Raw genomic sequence first — 12568 nt, forward strand, 5'->3', positions numbered from 1 at the left:
GGCAACCCAAACAAAAAATATTCATTTGGTAACCATACCATGATTCGTCATATGACCCGAAAGCACCCAAACAACTACTCTCGTGCAGAGTTCAGGGAACTGGCCAGTAACCTCCCCCAGTCGTCAAGGACCACCTCCCAAAGAAACCAACCCACTTCATCGGGACCAGAAACATCAGAGATGATGCCTTGTATTCAGCCAAGATTTGCTGATTTTAAAATCACTTGTTCTGCATGTGGCAAGCTTATCGCCTATGGTGAAAAAAGCGTAAAGCTCATCGTCCTTGCAGGTGATAATCACAAGTGCCCCAAAAAGAAGTAATTTTTTGGGTTTTTTGTTTTTTTGCTCCAGTTGAGCCAGTTTCAATTCCCTTTTTTTGTTTCTCCCCCTAAAAAAATACAAAAAAAATATAAAACTGTTTTGAAAAGCCAAAAAAAGTACAAAATGTTCAAAAAACACAAAAAAATATAAAACAACAAAAAGAAGAAAAAAAAAGTTCTTTTTAGAACTACCTCCAATTTCTAAATAAAGGCTTCTTTTTTTTTATAAACTCTGTCATCTTTTTCCCTCATTTTACGCTCCCCGGTGCGCTACCTGGTGCGCGTACCGGGCGCTTCCCCCGCGCAAAACGAAAAAAAAAAATATTTTAAATGCCCCGCGGGGCCCTTTTATAGCCCCCACATCAAACCTAGGGGGTCAAGGGGGGGTCTACCCTGCCCCCTTATGGTCATTTCCCTCTTTGTTTTGCCCACCTCTCGTGTCTCGATCCTACCGAGACACAAGATGGCGGCCGCTCCAGACTGTTTCGAATGTTTACAGACACCCGAGAGCCAATCAGCTTTCCGTGCGCACCTCGCGTGGCGTGCCCGGTGCGCGTACCGGTGCACGTACCAGTGCGCGGCTATAGATATATATTTTTTTTTTAACCTTAATTACTCCAAATCGACTGGAGCACATATCTTGAGACATAGCAAAGGCACATTGGGCTACCAGTCCCTACAATTTTGCCAAGTTTGGTGGAAATCCATTCAACCGTTCGGGCTAAAAGTGAAATCGACCGCCCTATGGAAATTAACATGGGGAAAACGTGTATTGGGACCCCCCTTTTATCTCGGCCCCCGCTTGACGAATCCCCCCCAAACTTTCAGGGAAGGACCGGAACGCCGCAAGGCCACTTTGAGAAAATTTTGAGGCAGATTCATCAACCGGCGCCAAAGTTATTCCAAATAGAATTTTGAGATTTAACATTGAAAAAAATCCTAACTATAACTACCTACTGGCGACCGCCAGTAGGTAATATATATATATATATATATATATATATATATATATATATATATTCAATGAAAAAACCATTGGTTTTAGGCCATATATAGTTAGGAATTAGCATTTACAAAACCTTATTTTACTCGCATAAAACCATTGAAATTCCATATATAGTTAGAAGCGCTAACTATATATCGCGCACCCGCAATCCACTGCTGATGATGTCACATATTACATCATTCATGACATGGTCAGTGACATCACTGATGACATCACTGATGAAATCTCAAATGACATCACTGATGACATCACTGATCACAACATCCAGTGATTGTATGTGTCTGTAAAGTTTAAATATGTTTTACATATTGAAGAATGAGTGGATGTATAAGTGTCTGGATGAAGAATTTAGTAGGTGCATGACTGACTGTATGAAAGAGTGATTAAATGTGTCTCACTGAGTGCATGGGTTAGTGACTAAACTGTCTTAATTTGTGCATCAGTATGTTTGTTGTTGTGTAAGCTGCTGCATGTGTTGATCAGTAGCTATAAGAGTGGCCATATGGGTTATTGATTGGTTGCCCAAGTATTTGAATGGGAGGCTGAGTGTGTGTGTGGGTGGCTGGGAGGTGCGTGACTCTGTGCATAGATGTGTAAGCAGTTGATTCACTAGGAGTATGAGTTCAAGAGTGCATGTGGAAACAGCTATATGGGCGGTTGACTGTGCATGGGTGTGTTGGTGAGTGAATGGATTTCTCATTGCTACATGTGCAAGTAAGTACGTATGTAAAACACAATACACGTGAGAGTTGAGATATATAAATAACTGAACATAAGAGCCAGTGAATGTGTGAGTGGCTGTATCGATCACTGTGAGCTTGTATCAGGGATTATATAAGAGAGTAAATATGTGTTATTATATGTTTGAATAAGTAAGATGTGTATAACTGTATAGTTGAGGAAATGGAGGTGTGATTGATTCTTTGCATGACTGACTAGGTGTGTGAGTAACTCCATGGATGAGTGACAGTCTGTGAGTGTCTGTTTATACTGAGTGTATGTAAGGTTATATTAGAGTCTGAAGAGGTTCATTGTATTATCACATGAGTGATGTGATCAGTGATGACAAATGAGATGTCATCAGTGATGTCATTTGAGTTGTCATCAGTGATGTCATCAGTGATGTCATTTGAGATGTCATCAGTGATGTCATTTGAGTTGTCATCAGTGATGTCATCAGTGATGTCATTTGAGATGTCATCAGTGATGTCATCAATGATGTCACTGACCATGTCATGAATGATGTAATATGTGACATCATCAGCAGTGGATTGCGGGTGCGCGATATATAGTTAGCGCTTCTAACTATATATGGAATTTCAATGGTTTTATGCGAGTAAAATAAGGTTTTGTAAATGCTAATTCCTAACTATATATGGCCTAAAACCAATGGTTTTTTCATTGAATTTTCAAGGTTTTGTAAATGCAAATTCCTAACTATATATCCACTATAACCTATGGTTTTTTCTGTGAATTTCATTGGTTTTTTAATAGCAAATATGAAAAGCTTTAAAATGTCAAGTACGTGATAGATAAAAACATTTTCGTATTTATGCACGCTGATGTGCTTTGAACGCTGCACCCCCCCCCCTCCCCTCTTTTGTCTTAGTAGTACTCTCTCTTTGCAGATACTGAAGGGTAGTTAACGCAGGCCTTTACCCCCGTTGTAATCCGTCGTGCCTCCTTGTCTCTCCATTTGATTGATTGTTGTCCAAACATTTACTGTTTTAGAATTGGTTCTCTTTGGATCATTCTCTATTTACAAACAAGCACAAAGTCGCAATACTCTGTTTAGTCTTTGCAGATAGTGAAAAATCGTGTAAAAAAATAAAAGTAATCGAGCAAAATCAGTAGGCCACTAATTGGATCTCTTTTTGACCTCGCTAAAATAGAAATATTAGGAACAACCCTTCATGAGAAATACGAAAATAGTGAGATGAACTGAGCTCCACACCATGAGGGCTGCAAGACAGCTCGGCTCCATCACCCATCCCGCACAAAATAACGACAAACCCTATGCAAATATTAAAAATATAGACAACACACCAGCAAAGAAACAGGGTAAAACATTTTATTAAAAAACTATTTACATAACGTTGGTTTATAAGATGATGTCAGTAGTGGACCGATGTGTGAATAGATCGAAAGCAGCACAAGGCTCCAAGATCCGGATGGCAAGCTCCTGGATGTTGGGTGCCATAGTTTAGAGTTCTGAATTTCAGCCTTTTTCAATGCCTGTGCTTTGTTGAATCAAAATGGCGGCTTGACACAAAGCTGACTCAAGCGTTGCTACTGATGCTATGCAGACCAAAACTGGTTTTCAGTTTGTACATTTTTCTAGATTTTTCAATCCAAGTTTGGTTGACTTTGTAGAACGATGGCTTCAGATTTTCAACATACGGTGTGGTGGCGCTGACTGGGAGGGGGCGCTTCGCTCCTGCCCCCTCCCCAAGTAAGATTTTCATACGTGAAAGTACGTTAATGGTTTTGGTCCCTGAGATGCTTCGATGTCACTGCCATTCTCAAATAGCATAAGTTCTGGATGTTGGGTGCCATAGTTAAGAGTTCTGAGCAGTGCTTCTAACACTGTCTAAAGCTTATTTCCACCTACTGCAGCTTCACTATTCTCAAAGTAAGTGAGTGTCGTTTGTGGACCTGACTGCATTAGAAAACAATGTGATATGTTACCTTCCTAAACAGCTTGACGGAGGCCCCTGAGGGGCGGTGTGATGGCCATGGACTCGGAGAAGACGCTTGGCTCCGACACCCTCCCCAAGTCTTATAGCACTGGTGTAGCCTGAGATCGCCCCCGACATAGGCGGCCGGCTCCCGGGGTCCGGCGGAACTTTTTGCCTTTTGATGACTCTTCAATTCTGGACCTTGTCCCACAATCCGTTTGACCTGAAGACAAGCTGTAGTGGGGCGCCCCTTTATCGTTTTAGTTGCCATTCCGCCCGCTTTTGCTACACTGTGCCTCTTCCGCCATTCAGCTGTTTACCGCCCGCTCTTGCGACTACAGCGTCTCGCTCACCATGTAGTTGAGTTGCGCCCGCTCTTGCGGTGCAGCGATAGGCGGCTGCCACAGGACTCTCAAAATGGCGGCCGGCTCTTCGGTTTTGGGCCTGGTCCACTAAAATGGCCCTGGGACACCTTGGAACTCGGACGCTTCCCTGATAGGGCTTGGGTCCCATTCTCGAAAAGCGTCCCCTCAGCCGTGAAGATTCTACAAAAGTCTTGGGGGCCTCCGACTCCCGCAGGCTTCTGGTGGGGAGCGGCTGCCATGATTGCTCGTGGAATGGCCACGACGGAGCTACGAGATGGTAGTGGTCTCATGCTGACGCCTGCTTTAGTCTGAAACATCCAGAAACACTATAGACTACCAATTCGATCAGTTCCGGTAGCGCCCCAACATGACCCGGAAGAGAAGAACTTGCCCTCCCCTCTTTGACTGATGGTTCTTGTTGCCTGTCCCCTCTGTTGTCATTTAACAGAACTTTTTGGACTGCTGAAAGGGGTTGTGTTCTGAACGCTGGTTGGTGGAGACATTTAGACTATATTCTTGACCTACGTTGTCGCGTAATGCGTTTTATGACACGCCGCGTTAGCGCACCCGGAAGTGATCCGAGGCGCGGCGCGCAGCGCGTAACGTAAGCATAACAGGTCATGTGACTTGTTAATAAAACTTTTCATTGGTTCATTTTACTTTTGTTAATTTAATGATGAAAAGCTTGGTCATATGACCTAAAAATTACGCTTTTTATTATTTTCGAACAATATTTTTTTTTCAAACATATGTTATAATATTCCAGGCTAATGTACTTTCCCGGATTTAGAACTGTCTTGCAAGTAAAATATATTCCTTTTTCGAGAAAAAGGGCGTTTCTTCCTTCCATGACGGAGCCGTTGAGTAAAAGAGATTCGGCCTGCTGTCTTAGTCGCCGATACGCCTGATTATCAGATTCTTATCGATCACTTTATGTTGCAGACATGAAAAACACAACTGCCCTTGACCATTTATCTTTACTGCGTTCCTACATATTATACCTTTTATCCGTCATGTAATTGGACTGCTTTATTTCACTTGCCTTTTACTGATTCGAAAACAGTGACTAAAAGTAAAAACTTTACCAATGTAAATACTACTACCGTGTTTTGTTTTAAAAACCTTTATTGTGAAAATGTCAGTATACAAATACGGGCCTATAACGACGTGGGCCGGCCACGGAGCAAACTGAAATCGTATATGATGAGGAGACATTTACACTGTAGAGGAACGTAACGAGCGGGCCATTAGGTTGCAAGAACTAAGGTGTCTAACAGTTGCGGAATCGGTGGACATACATTTTGTAATTAAAATAGAACAGGGCCACTTACAATAAAATTTTCTAGATATACATTTGCGGGCAAGGAGTTACGAGTCCCATTTATACCGGCGCCATTTTGGGCGAGGCCGGGCAGGTCCAAGATATAGTCAAAATGTCTCCACCAACCATCGGCCAGACCAGAACCCCTTTCGGCCCTTTATGCTACAAGATGGTGTCTTCCATTCAGAAAATATTGTTGGCAGCATTTTGAAAGGAAACAGAAACAGCCGTTCTCCTAGTGAGTTTCACATTGTTACATTTAGGAAGAATGTTGAAGAGTAGTATGTGGAAAATCTGAAGCCATTTTTCTACAAACTCTCAATCAGACTTGGATGGAAAAAAAAAACCTGAAGAATGTACAAACTGAAAACCAATTTTTGTCTGTATAGCACCAACAGTAACGCTTGAGTCAGCTTTGTGTCAAGCCGCCATTTTCATTCAATCAATAGCGTCCCCCTGCACACATTCAGGGACCTGATCGTGTCTTCAGATGAAACGGATTGTAGGAAAAGAAGCAGAAAGGAAAAGGAAAAAAGTTCCGCCGGACCTAGTGAAGCTGCAGCAGGTGCAAATAAGCTTCAGACAGTCTTACAAGCACTGCTCAGAACTCTCAACTGAGGCACTCAACATCCAGGACTTGCCATTCGGATCTTGGCGCCTTGTGCTGGTTCCGACCTATTCACACATCGGTCCACTACTGACATCACCTCATAAGCCAACGGGGCACCCCACGCCGACTTTCGGCGCAGCATTGTAGGATGGCCACACCAGTGCGGCAACTTGCTGGACACAACATCGGGGCCATCCAGATCTCGGCGCGTTCGACTCACTGTACCGCAACAGTGACCGCAACTCAGCTGGACACGCCGTCTTTCGGCGCAGCATTGTAGGATGGCCACACCAGTGCGGCAATTTGCTGGACACCACCTCGGTGCCATCCGGATCTCGGCGCGTTCGAGTCACTGTACCGCAACAGTGACCGCAACTCAGCTGGACACGCCGTCTTTCGGCGCAGCATTGTAGGATGGCCACACCAGTGCGGCAATTTGCTGGACACCACCTCGGTGCCATCCGGATCTCGGCGCGTTCGAGTCACTGTACCGCAACAGTGACCGCAACTCAGCTGGACACGCCGTCTTTCGGCGCAGCATTGTAGGATGGCCACACCAGTGCGGCAATTTGCTGGACACCACCTCGGTGCCATCCGGATCTCGGCGCGTTGTGCTGCCTTCGGCCTATTCGCACATCGGTCCGCTACTGACGCCGCCTCACGTGCCAACGGATTTTCTACGCTTTTTGTAGCCCTATGCCGCATAACAGGTCATGTGACTTGTTTATAAAACTTTTCATTGGTTCATTTTACTTTTGGTTTCCTAAAGATGGAAGGCTTGGTCATATGACCTAAAAATAACACTTTTCATTGGTTTAGAACATTTTTTTTTCCCAAACGATGAAAGCCCCACCTTGTTTCTGGATCATTCAGGCTGAAGCTGGCGTCAGCATGAGAGCACCACCATCTCGTGGCTCCGTCGTGGTCATTCCGCGAGCAATCATGGCAGCCGCTCCCCACCGGAAGCCTGCGGGAGTCGGGGGCCCCCAAGACTTTTGTACAATCTTCACGGCTGAGGGGACGCTTTTCGAGAATGGAGCCCAAGCCCTAGCAGGCAAGCGTCCGAGTTCCAAAGTGTCCCAGGGCCATTTCAGTGGACCAGGCCCAAAACCGAGGAGCCGTCCGCCATTTTAAGAGCCATGTGGCAGCCGCCTATCGCTGCACTGCAAGAGTGGGAGCAACTCAACAACATGGTGAGCGAGACGCTGTAGCCGCAAGAGCGGGCGCAACTCAGCTAGATGGCCGCCACCTGGGGAGGCCCGTTCACGCCGCCTCCCCCACGCCCCCCCCCCCGGGCCGCCGCACGCCAATTTTCGGAGCAGCATTGTAGGATACCAAAACCAGTGCGGCAGTTTACTGGACATCACCTGGGTGCCTGTCGTACATGTTGTGTCAGCCATGTGACACTGGACACAGACCGCTACTGACGAGGCCTCCCCCCGCACCACCCGGGACGCCCCACGCTGTTTTTCTGTGCTGCATTGTAGGATCCCTAAACCAGTGCGGCACCCAGGCGACATCACCTGGGTGCCGTCCAGAACTCTGCACGTTGTGCTGCCTTGGGACTATTCGCACAACAGACCGCTACTGACGAGGCCTCCCCCCGCCCCACCCGGGACGCCCCACGCCAATTTTCGGAGCAGCATTGTAGGATCCCTAAACCAGTGCGGCACCCAGGCGACATCACCTGGGTGCAGTCCAGAACTCTGCACGTTGTGCTGCCTTGGGACTATTCGCACAAAAGACAGCTTCTAACCATTGTTGCTTTTTGTGTTGAGAAATGTTTAAATGTTTTTAGTTTTTGTTCCGTTCGTTAAAGTTAATAGTTAATAAAGTTTTATAACCTTACTTTGTTGGAGTGTTATCTATTTTTTTTAAAACGGGTGAATGGGGCCTTGAATCGGGTTATTGTCATGTGTGGGCTTTGGAAGTGTGCTGCTGCAGGATCGGACATTTCAAACTCAAATGCACGTTCTTTTTCTTACCTTTCCGAAGCATGGAGCGCAATAGCAAGCAGAGAAAGGGTGATGCACGTGTTGAACACTACCTGACCTGGCAAGTTGCTGGCAGTGCCCCCCCCGCCCGCTCCTGAAAGAGGAAGCACACACACCGCCGCTCCGAGTACTTCACAAATCTTTAAAAGACCATGCGCTTGTTCATGAGGCTTAAATGGTTTATCACCTCTTCTACAACCCCTGCATCGACCCTCTGACGTTTCCTGGAAAAATTACCATGTAACACAATACCAAGCCCTGTCAGCTGAAACCCCCAAGGAATCGTGGGGCATATTATCAAGGGGGTTTATCTCCGCTTTTTTGGCTTCAAAAGCCTTGAAAGCGGAGATAATTTTATCTCCCTATTACCAAGCTGTCGCTAACACCAGTTAGTGACAGCTAAAAGGAGATAGCGACCATCTTGGGCCCCGCTTTGCATGTCAGTGATACTTATCACTAATGACATGCAAAGTGGCGTGCCAAGATGTTAGCGACTGGAAACAGTCCCTAACATCGCTACCTTCTATTACCAACTTTTGGAGATATTCGCGCTAAGCGCGAATATCTCCAAAATCTAACACCTGCCCTGAGCAGTTCTTAGCCATGTTATCCAATGGGAGGTGGATAACATGGCTAAGAGCATTTGCTCGATAATACATGAATATCGCTGACTTTTCTGCGATAATAGCAAGGTTTATCTGCGATAAAAATCGCCGATGTACGGCGATAATTTTTGTCTCTAAACAAGTTAGAGACAAAAATTATCGCTAGTTGTTCGTAATATGCCCCCGGGTTTTTGCTTGCAGAAATCGGGAGGCGGGAGACTAGCACTGAAATCAGTAGTCACACGCCTGAATCGGGAGGATTGGCATGTCTGAATTCTCTACAGCTGGGGCCATAAACTACATCCGCAGGGTTAGGTGATAGCCTGGGACCAGCCTGGCATCTAAAATGGCTGCCGTGCACGACAAAATTGTGGCATTGGAAAAAAGGCAAGATGGCGCAGCCGCTGGAAGAGATGTATCAACATATATCAGCCTCCTCAGCCACCCTCAGGAAACATAGGGGATTAGGATACGTCTCCCGCACCCCCTTATACCTAGTACTTTAATTAACGAAGCACAAAATGGCGAATTCCCGTTTCGCTACCAGTTCGCGGCCCGTGAAGCGCTTCTACCGTGAAAAATCATTTTTTTTTATTTTCCCCACGGGACCCTTTAATAACCCCAACAACATTCCTAGGGGGTCAAGAGGGGGATACCTTGCCCCCTTTCATTAAATTCCCCCTTAGTTTTTCACCTTTTCTTCTCTCTCGATCCTACCGAGAGACAAGATGGCGGCCGCTCCGGACTGTCACGCAGCAAAAAAAAAAAAAAGCTCACGCACAGCCGCTGGAAGAGATGTATCAACATATATCAGCCTCCTCAGCCACCCTCAGGAAACATAGGGGATTAGGATACGTCTCCCGCACCCACTTATACCTAGTAATTTAATTAACGAAGCACAAAATGGCGAATTCCCGTTTCGCTACCAGTTTGCGGCCCAGTTCGCGGCCCGTGAAGCGCTTCTACCGTGAAAAATCATTTTTTTTTTTTTCCCCACGGGACCCTTTAATAACCCCAACAACATTCCTAGGGGGTCAAGAGGGGGATACCTTGCCCCCTTTCATTAAATTCCCCTTTCGTTTTTCACCTCTTCTTCTCTCTCGATCCTACCGAGAGACAAGATGGCGGCCGCTCCGGACTGTTGACAGACACCGGAGAGCCAATCAGCTTTCTGCGCGCAAAGTTCCGTTTCGCGAAAAGTAAGCGGACCGGATCGCTGCCCAGAGCGCTGTTACAGATATATATCTTGATTTGAACGTTAATTTCTCAAAATCCACTGAAGCACATATATTGAGACCTAGCAAAGGCACATCGGGCTAACAGTCCCTACAATTTTGCCAAGTTTCGTGCAAATCCATTCAGCCGTTCGAGCTAAAAGTGAGTCCAACCGCCCTATGGAAATTAACATGGGAAAAACGCGTTTTGGGACCCCCCTTTTTTCTCGGCCCCCCCTTGACGAAACCCCCCCAAATTTTTAGGGGCTGCTCAGAAACAAAATGTGCCATTTTCCTGAAAATTTCAGCCGATTCCGTCCACAAACGCCAAAGTTATTAGACATAGAATTTTCAGAAATGCCATAGGGAATTAATCCTAACTATATATACCTACTGGCGATAGCCAGTAGGTAATATATATATATATATATATATATATATATATATATATATATATATATATATATATATATATATATATATATCCGGAGAACTCCACACCACTTCCAGCAAGCAATCCTGCAACGCCAGTGAGAGAAGGAGACAGACCACAGAATCAGGTGCAGTAATTTTATTTGCACAGAACAGCTACGCGTTTCAGGCTTTCACGAGCCCTTGTTCACGCTGCAAGTCGATAACGTTTTTTGTTGCTTTTATGTTAGTGCAAAAAGAATGTGCTCGCCCCCAACAGTGACATCATACATCACATGGTCATGAACAGAAAACATTTCTGATCTTATATTGCGATGATAACGAAAGACAGACCTTTTAACAGCATGAATGCCATTACATTTCTTTCAATAAAGTTGTTGTTGGGCAACTTTAAAGAGTTCTCACGAATAGTAAGGAACTTTAGAAGAGCTGTGTCACTTTTAAAGTTAGACGAAAGTGTTTTGTTCCTTCAATCACCGACCCAGCTAAAAATCCTGCTAAAACAGGCATCGTGGGAACTTTGTTTTCAAACAGATAAGAATATAATACAAGAAAAAGGGGGTTGTAACCTCCTTCTTAATTCTTATTCTATGAAGTTGGCCCAACCCTATGCCACATGGAATATGCCACATGGTGTCCGCAGATTATGGTTTCTTTTACGATACGATTTACTGCCCCTAAATCTACTCTTATCTAAATGGTATAGATCCTCTCCTAGGTGCAATTTTTGTAATTTGAGTATTCAGGATCGTACGCATGTCTTGTTGATTTGCCCTGCACTCCGCCTATTGCGGCTTAAATGGTTAAGACCAATATGTCTCCAACTAGGCATTTCTAATGTGAATATTTTTCTACAATTTCTATACTGTCCTCCAAATGAAATGTTTTGCTTCCATATTTTTAATTTTTTTAAAGGTTTTTTAGCTATTTATTAATGTGCTATGGAGAGGTTTGACATTGTTTATTCTTGTCTATTTGTCAATGGATGCAATCTGTTTCGTGCTTGTTCAATGATTTCTTTTTTCTTCTGTATGTAATTTGTATTGTGAATTTTATGTGGCCCTCGTTGAGAGCCAAAAACATAATTTAAAAAAAATAAATTGAAATTTCAATAAAGTTAGAAGTTGTCTAAAATCAATATCACTGGATAAATCCACTGTTAGTTATTTAACATTGAGCAATTGTCTGTATGAATACATCACAAAATAATATAAATAGAGGCTCAATTATTGAACAACCTATATGCTTGTTCGTGGTTATCCAATATCAAAGTCGTAAAGAAATGACCATGGATATAAAAGGAAAATATGTGCAAAGCAGCAAATATATATAAAGTGCAGACAGAGTGCAGATTTTGAGAGGTGCAAAGAAGACAGAATTGGATATAAATATAAAGTGCATGTGCCTGTTTGATATATGAGGCGTATCAATATTGTAACTAACAACTATTACAGAGCCCTGCAATAATTTAGTTAAAAACATATAAATTACCTTCTAAAATTCATCAAAACAGTAAAAAAGTGATGCTGTCCGAAATAGAAGATATTTAAGGAAATAAGTCATAGAAAAGTAGAAAATTAGAAAATTATATAAAATGACCTATAATATAAAATTGAGAGATATACACTTATCCAAACATGATAAAATACTCCATAAAAAGGAGAGAGATTTCATAAAATGTTAGGCTAAGAGAGATAAAGACTACATATATATACACATTTATATTATTATTAATATTCATACTATCTACACACAGTAATTGACATCAATCATGTCAATAGATAGTGCAATTTATAGTAGACAAATATAAATTCATATTTTCATTTTCAAGTAAATGTTGTATAAAAAACAAGACCAGATGTTATTAGCCAGTATTCCTCCTAGTCTAAGTCCTCAGAATTAGGGAACCTATATAATGGGACTGGGTGATGCAAGAAAAAACACTTTAACATATATAGGTAGGAATAAATAGGTATACATGAGAGATTAAACAAAGCTGTGTATTTCCTCAATATTGTTTAAC

Source organism: Lissotriton vulgaris, chromosome 6, assembly GCF_964263255.1.
Source record: "Lissotriton vulgaris chromosome 6, aLisVul1.2, whole genome shotgun sequence".
Taxonomy (NCBI): Eukaryota; Metazoa; Chordata; class Amphibia; order Caudata; family Salamandridae; genus Lissotriton; species Lissotriton vulgaris.